Source organism: Palaemon carinicauda, chromosome 2 (assembly GCF_036898095.1).
Source record: "Palaemon carinicauda isolate YSFRI2023 chromosome 2, ASM3689809v2, whole genome shotgun sequence".
Taxonomy (NCBI): Eukaryota; Metazoa; Arthropoda; class Malacostraca; order Decapoda; family Palaemonidae; genus Palaemon; species Palaemon carinicauda.
The window spans coordinates 50,391,819-50,399,505 of NC_090726.1; positions in this window are offsets into that span (position 1 = coordinate 50,391,819).

The window sequence follows — 7,687 nt, forward strand, 5'->3', positions numbered from 1 at the left end:
TGGCTGGGTTGACCAAGTAGTGATGAGATCCTGGGCATATGCTTGTGGACTGTGATGAAGTGCACTTGTGATTTTTTTCTTGACAGTCCTTTTGATGAAATGCCACATGGTCCCAACGCTAGTCTGGTGGTTAATTAGGTCAGTGTATTTATACCATGACTCAGTGTAGACACACTTCTGGAGAGCAACTAAATCATCCCTCACAGCTGATATTGAAGTGGATGATTAGGTGTCGGTTGTGTCTGAAAGGCAAGGCCAGCATCGGTTGCAGCTCTCTCTGCTTGCTTAATGCGTTGATCCAAGGTCCAAGCATGGGCAACAAGATGACTTTTAATGTGAGTTCTGGCAATATATAGTTGATAGAAGTCATGGGTAGCTTTTACCAAAGAATTATACAGGTGTTCTGGAGAGTGTTTATCAAAGGTAGGTAGGACAGAGGAGATGTATGAAACGTATGTTGGGCAGTACTTGGGTGGAATGGTGATGCGGGTATGATGATACGGGTCACTTGGATGAGTCTGTATTGCGTACTGTAGACATAAGGCAACATGGTGAGAAAAGAGCGAGGGAACAGAATGACAGGATACATGTGATGCCACGAGCCCAGATGTAAGGATATGATCAAGAGTCCTCCCCCGAATGTGTGTGACACCACCTGTATCCCAACAGGTTAAATGGTAACGATGGATGTAGTTGAGCAGAGGAACACCACTGCGGTTGGGAATCGAAGAAACATCACCTAGATCTGGGTGTCTGGCATTGAAATCACCCATGTAGATCATGGCAAGGTTTGTAGTGTAGGAAGTGCTGAGAGGTTAATTAAGCCAGGGGCAGAGTAAACATTGCATAATCGAATATGACCATCACCTATCTTAACCTGAAAAAGCTGGAAGGTCATGTTAATATCTGCTGATGAGCGAAGGAGTTGATGAGGGAGAGTAGAGTGGATGCAAGTAATAAGACCATTCCTGACATGATGTACATATGAAACAAAACCGGAGAGTGTTGGAGCTTCATCACCTGGCTAAGCACCGCCAGGGAAGGCTTATTGAATAGATATTACTTGTGGGGGATGGCAATGAACATATTTCCTGAGTGCAGTGAGTCTGGAGTATTGTCTAATTCCGAGGGCATTCCATGAAAGGACATGTAGTTGCATGAGTCTAGAGAAGTTTACCCTTAACGCTGCGAGAGACAGGTCGAGCATGTACCGGAGAAGCAGCACTGTTAGATGGTGCACCAAGTGTAGGAAGCTGAGCTGGCAGGATGCCACTGACCTTTTCAAGACAAGAGGCAACAGTATCTAGCTTCTCAGTAAGAAAGGCAACAGTGGTTATGAGAACTTGTTGTGCCTTAACTAGTGTGTCGAGGTTACTTGCTGTGGTAGCCTGCTGAACGATCAAGCTATCAAAGCGTGTATCAATAGCATCAAAGCGTGTCGTTAGTGCTGTACAGTGCGATTCCAAGGCAGCAACAGCCTTACAAAGTTTTGAAATTTCACCTGATTCAGGAGGGCATAACGAGAAGGTTAACACTGGTTGTGGTGGTGTCAGTGGAAGTGACTGTGTGGCAGCACGCGACCGTCTGGAACATCCATGCTAAACATTAACTCCTGCTTCACCACAACGAGGGCATTTCCAATGCACAGTCTCTGGAGTTGATGATGATTCTGACAATGAGGGGGAAGCATCAGTAACAGGATTACGGTATGGACTGGTGCGTGTGGAATGGGCTGCAGCACACCAGGCACACTTAGGTGAGGCAGAGCAATATCGTGAGATATGGCCAGTACCCCAGCAGTTGAAACAGTTTGGCTGATCATCCTTCATCCTGCGTAATTCACAAGAAAGGAGGCAAGGGAGGAAGGAAAACTCATAAACAGATGGTGGTGGTTCTAGTAGACTCTATGTGATGACAATGCGATTAATAGGGTTCCCATTTTGAAGAAATCTTCGTGCACTGTATACACCAGGCAGTTCCTTAGCAAGGTTAGGGTCTGCTTCAATAGGGTAACGAGTAATGAGATATGTTAAATACTTACGGGGTCTGTCTATTGAATCTTGAATATCCAGGCTTATGGACAGAAATTCACCACCCTTCACCCTGCCAATGATGTCCTCACGACTACTTGCAATATATACAAATTTAGATGTGACAGCAGACATCTTCACCTCTGCCAGCTCCTTATCAAGACTGAAGGTTTTGTTTACTTCAGTCAGCCATCGTAGTTTAGTGTCAGTGCTCTAATTTTCTTTGAAGACCAGCCTAACATATTCATCACGGGAAGCAAAAGCTGGGGTAGCAGAGGAAGCACGTCGTGTAAGGGGTGAGGCAGAGGGACATCACACTTTTGTCTAGTGAAAGACTCTCGACATTTGGATGTTTTAGCAGCAGGAGACTGTGGAGCAATGCTAGTATCTGACCCATAATCCACTGGGCGCTTCATGGGGGTATTCGCAACAGTACTGGAGGGCTTAGGAGGAAGAGAATGTGCGAGTGGTGGCCAATGAGTCATATCTACAACCTCATCATCAGTCAGGTGCAGATCATTTTCAACCTCAGAAACAGAGGCTGGTCCAGAGTAATCCATTATTAGTGAAGCCGCAGCCCTTTCACATCACACATACACTGCACATGCGCGAACTGAGGCGCCGCCGACCGAGTGGGTATGCGACGGGGTATGAGTTTTTATATCTTATCTACAGACTAGTATAAAAATCCTATATACACACTGTTGTTACTAAAATGGTCACTGAGTCTTACTGTGACTTATATAACACGGTGAAAGGTGTAGTATCGCTAGAACTTGCACAAAAACTCGTTATATAGAGAGCTTATACAAAGCGTGTTTACAAACCGAGAGCCTCCATAGAGAGAGAGAGAGAGAGAGAGAGAGAGAGAGAGAGAGAGAGAGAGAGAGAGAGAGAGAGAGTGTGTGTGTTCATCCCGGTGTACTGAAGGATTAAAGGTTTAAAGGTCTCTCATGAATGGCAGGGACAAGGGATAGTGACTTTGCCCTATCGAATAGGACAATTCCCTGGAGACTGACCATATATTATAACCGCCCAAGCCCCCGCCCCCACCCAAGGAAAGGGTAAGGCAATGGCTACTGATGACTAAGCAGATAGACATATAGGCTGCCCCTGTTGGCGGTCACCAGCCAGAGACGTTACCAATCAGGCGACAATAACCCTGAATCGCTAACAGGAAATTAGCGGACATAGAGTATGCTGATGACGCTGTCCTTATCAGCAAATCGCCACCGGACTTGCAAAGCTTGCTTACCAAAACGCACGAAATATCACATAAGGTTGGGTGGCTCAAGATAAATTGAAGACAAATGATTAGAACGGAATTGGCAATGGAAGATTAAATATTATTGGAAGAAGAAAGGATTATTAAGGTGGAATCATTTAAATATTTAGGAACTATGATCACTAATACAGGGTCTTCAGAATTGGAGTTTAATGAAAGATTGAAGAAAGCAATTCAGACAATGGATTGGTTACGTAAAATTTAGAAATCAAATCGCCTGAGATTACATATAAAAATCCGGTGTTACTGTATGGATATGAGTCGTGGAATGACAATAAAACAATATCCAACAGGTTTCGTAGATTTGAGAACAAACCGCTCAGAAGAATATTGGGATTTCAATGGCAGGACAGGATTAGAAATGGAACCATGAGATTACTTATGTGCCATATGTGAATGATATCATGGCGAGGGGTAGATGGATATGGTTTGGGCATGCTCTTCGCACTCCCCAAGAGAAATTAGTTCACTAAACTTTCAACAGGGCTACACAAGGCACTAGATTTGGTAGACCCAGGCCTACATGGCTGAGGACTATGAAGCGTGAAGTAGGAGATGATGAATGGAAAAATATTGATTTAAACGCCCAAGATAGAGACGACTGGCGAAATGTAACCAAGGCCCTTTGCATCAATAGGCGTAGGATGATGAAGATGAGGTAGCGAAGATGATTTTGTCGATGCCTTCATTTCCTACCCTTACTACGACCTACAAAGGCTGAGCAACAACCAGATAAAAAAATCATCTCTTAGGTCAAATGAGACATACTGGGTTATAGCAAAAGAGATCATTTGTAATTTCTTATTTATTCTGTGAATCGAACACCGATCTCAGTTACCTCTACGATACGAGAATAAGAGATTTTGACTATGAAATAGCATTAGACAAACAGACAAGAGAAATAGAAGCTGTTTACGGTAAAATTGAGAAAAACAACAGCGTATTATTCATTGCGAATAAGTTAAGAAGGTAACTACAGAATAAAGAAGAGCATAGAAGAATAGAAGTGAAGATGTCTCACGTGATGAGAAACCAGTCATATAAGTAAACAGTGTTCTACAGGTGAATTTGATTGGTAAATACAAACATTGATAATCAAATCCAAGAAAAAATTATACATTTTACATCACCTCGCAATTTTAAAAGAAATAATAGAAGCAAAGGACTTCTCAGTGACTTTGAATCTGATCTATAGATAATATGAAGAAAAGATATTGAAAGAATCGAGTAGATTAGAGAGCTGATAAAGCAAAGTAAAGTAAAGGGTACCTGACACTTGCACGCATTCGTGGCACGCACTGACATGCATTGATGCGCGAACTCGCGTGAAAGAGTCGTGAAATTGTCGGTAACAGTGCGGGAACGATGCGTGTCATGCGTGCCATGCGTGCCCAGAACTTTGAAATGTTTAAAGTTTGTGGCACGCATTAGCACGCCAAAAATAGTCGTGAACGATGCGCGAACTGGCGTGAACTGGAGTGAACGATGCGGGAAGTGGCGTGAACTTTATAATGAAGAGAAACAAAAAGGAAACGAAATAATTAATGAAAAGGAAAGAAAAATAAACCTAATAAATTTTTATATTTGCTGTTTTGATGTGAAAAAAAAATTATATCTTATTTCAAACTATTTCTATAACTTTATAATGAAGAGACAAAAAGGAAACGAAAAAATTAATGAAAAGGAAAGAAAAATCTAAACCTAATAATGGTTTATATTTGCTGTTTGAATGTAAAAATAAAATGATGTCTTATTTCATGCACACACTTATTTTCCTCTATTACCAATCAAGAGCCAAAACTTTTGTTTTATATAAAAATTAACTGAAAAATAAACCCAAGAAATTTTTAAGTTTGCTGTTTGAATGTAAAAATAAAATGATGTTTTATTTCATCAACATACTTATTCTTCTTTATTACCTTAAAATGAAGAGCAAAACAAATGTTTTCTGTTTGCTGTTTTAATGTAAAACTAAAATGATTTCTTATTTCAAAACACTTTTTTCTCTATTACCTTAAAATCAACAGCCTAAAAACTTTTCATGTTTGCTGCTTTTAATGTTAAAATAAAATGCTTTCTTAATACTTGTACATATTTTATGTCTGCTATTTATATGTAAATCAAATGCTTTCTTATTGAAACAAAAATAAAGGGCAACAAAAAATACAAACGAAAAAGATACGTTTCTTTTATTAACAAAATGGAACAACTATACAGCTCATGGAGGTACTACAATTTTTTCTTGCCAAGGGACAGCACCAGCAGGGGATATGTAGTAATGTGAAAGGTAGTCTCGCAGATCCTTTGCATCCTTCTGGATATGATGGCCGGGTAGAGTCATCAGCCCCTGCAGGTTTTGCTCATTCCTCCATGCACCAGGGATCAGAGCATGTGTGTTCGGATCTTCGTAGTCCACTTTTGACAAAGCACCTGGGTATTTGATGAGGACGAGGTTCTTTATGGCAATGTGCTTTCTGTCCACAGCCCCCAGACAGTTGTGGTAATTCCATCTGGAGCGGAATCTGGCAGCAACTTCCTTCCAGGCCTCTTCAGTTTTGGGGCAACCAGCACTTCGTCCTTGTAGGCCGCGATGATGGCTTTACACACCTCGGGTATTAACATGCTGATGGTACTTGCTTCAACCCTGAAGCTGTACTGCAGACTTTGATAGGAATTTCCAGTGGCTAAAAAGCGGAGGGTGACAGAAAGCTTGAGTCCAACTTGAAGCGGTTCCCTCATGAAGGTGGACTGCTTCAGGAGGTGCGGGGTTAACTTCTCAATCATCTCTTGAAACAGGTCAGGTGTGATTCTGAGGTAATTATTGTAGCCTCTTGGATCTTCCTTGTTGAGTTCAGTCAATAGACTGTCATAGTGTCCAAACGACTGCCTTCTGGTTAACCATTCCCTGACCCACACTTTCCTTTGTATCTTTCTTCGAGGTAGGGTTGACTTTTGTTTCTCTTTTTCCTTTGCCAGCCTTTTCTGATGCACTCCAACAAATGCTGCAGCAGCTGCCAGGTATAGGTATCTTCTCCTCAATGCAATGGTGTCTCTGACAGAAAGCATTGTTGTCTCTTCCGAAGCCAATCCAAGAATGTCCTCGGGTTGGAAAAGCCCCGTTTTTATATGGAGTGGCTAATTCGTGAACTGGCGTGAACGATGCGTGAACGATGCGGAATGATGCGGAAAGATGAGTGAATGTGTCGTGAACTTGTCGTGAACTAGGCGTGCCAATTCGTGCCATGGCGTGAACTTGTCGTGAACTATGCGTGAACGTGTCGTGAACTATGCGTGAACGTGTCGTGAACTGGTCGTGAACAGTGTGGATAAAATCCAGTGCGTGGCAAAAATGCGCGCAAGTGTCAGGCAGGCTTAAGAAATAGTAGATCTAAAAAAAATGAAAACTTAAGTACCGCAAAGTGAAAGACAACGAAAAACAAATAAAAGAAGGAAAATTAAGACAGGTGTCTTGTTTAAACAGAAAGGAAATTGATGAGCAAATCCTCAAACCCCCCCCCCCCAAAAAAAAAAAGAAATAAACAGCTTGGTAACTTCAAAAGAAACAAAAGGACTCAGTAATTTGGAATCAGATATATAGGTAATATCAAGTAAAGATCCTGCAAGAATAGAGTAAATAAGAGAGCTGGTAATGAATAATATAGTATGAAATGATAAATCCGAAAACTGAAAACATGAAAGACCAACAAAAACAAACAAAAGAAGAAAAAGAAAATGAAGACAGGCGTCTTGTTTAAACAGAAAGGAACAAAGCAAATAAAAGAGAACAATATCATTTACACGTGTTGGTCATCAACGCCTCTCAAACCAGACGTTAGCTCTCTGAAGCAGATACAGAAAATGAGCTTTTGCACCACTGAAACGGCCCTTGGTGGGACGCTTCGAGAAGATAAGGGTTACTTTTGCGAAATGTCTTAGAGGTCACATACAAACAGAGAAAGGGGGCGGGGGGCGTCTGGTAGATATCTTGGAAAGGGGTTGGGTTGGAAAGAGGTGGGACCACCAGAGTATTATCTCGGGGAGCAATTTCTCTGATCTGATTAAGTCTAATGATTCTTTAGATTAGCGACTCACTCTCTCTCTCTCTCTCTCTCTCTCTCTCTCTCTCTCTCTCTCTCTCTCTCTCTATCTCTCAATTGATACGGAACACAGACTTGGCTCTGATTAGAAAAAAAATAAGAATTATTGGTTCATTACGGCTTTTATTTTCATCACTAGTTTTTGTAATTTATTATTGTTATTGTTGACAAAATAGAGGAAAATAGTGATTTTTTGTGGTTATTATTCTCATTGATTTTAATCAGTTGTCCTAATTTACGTTAGTCACTGTAAAAATATAACTCATTACTACCAT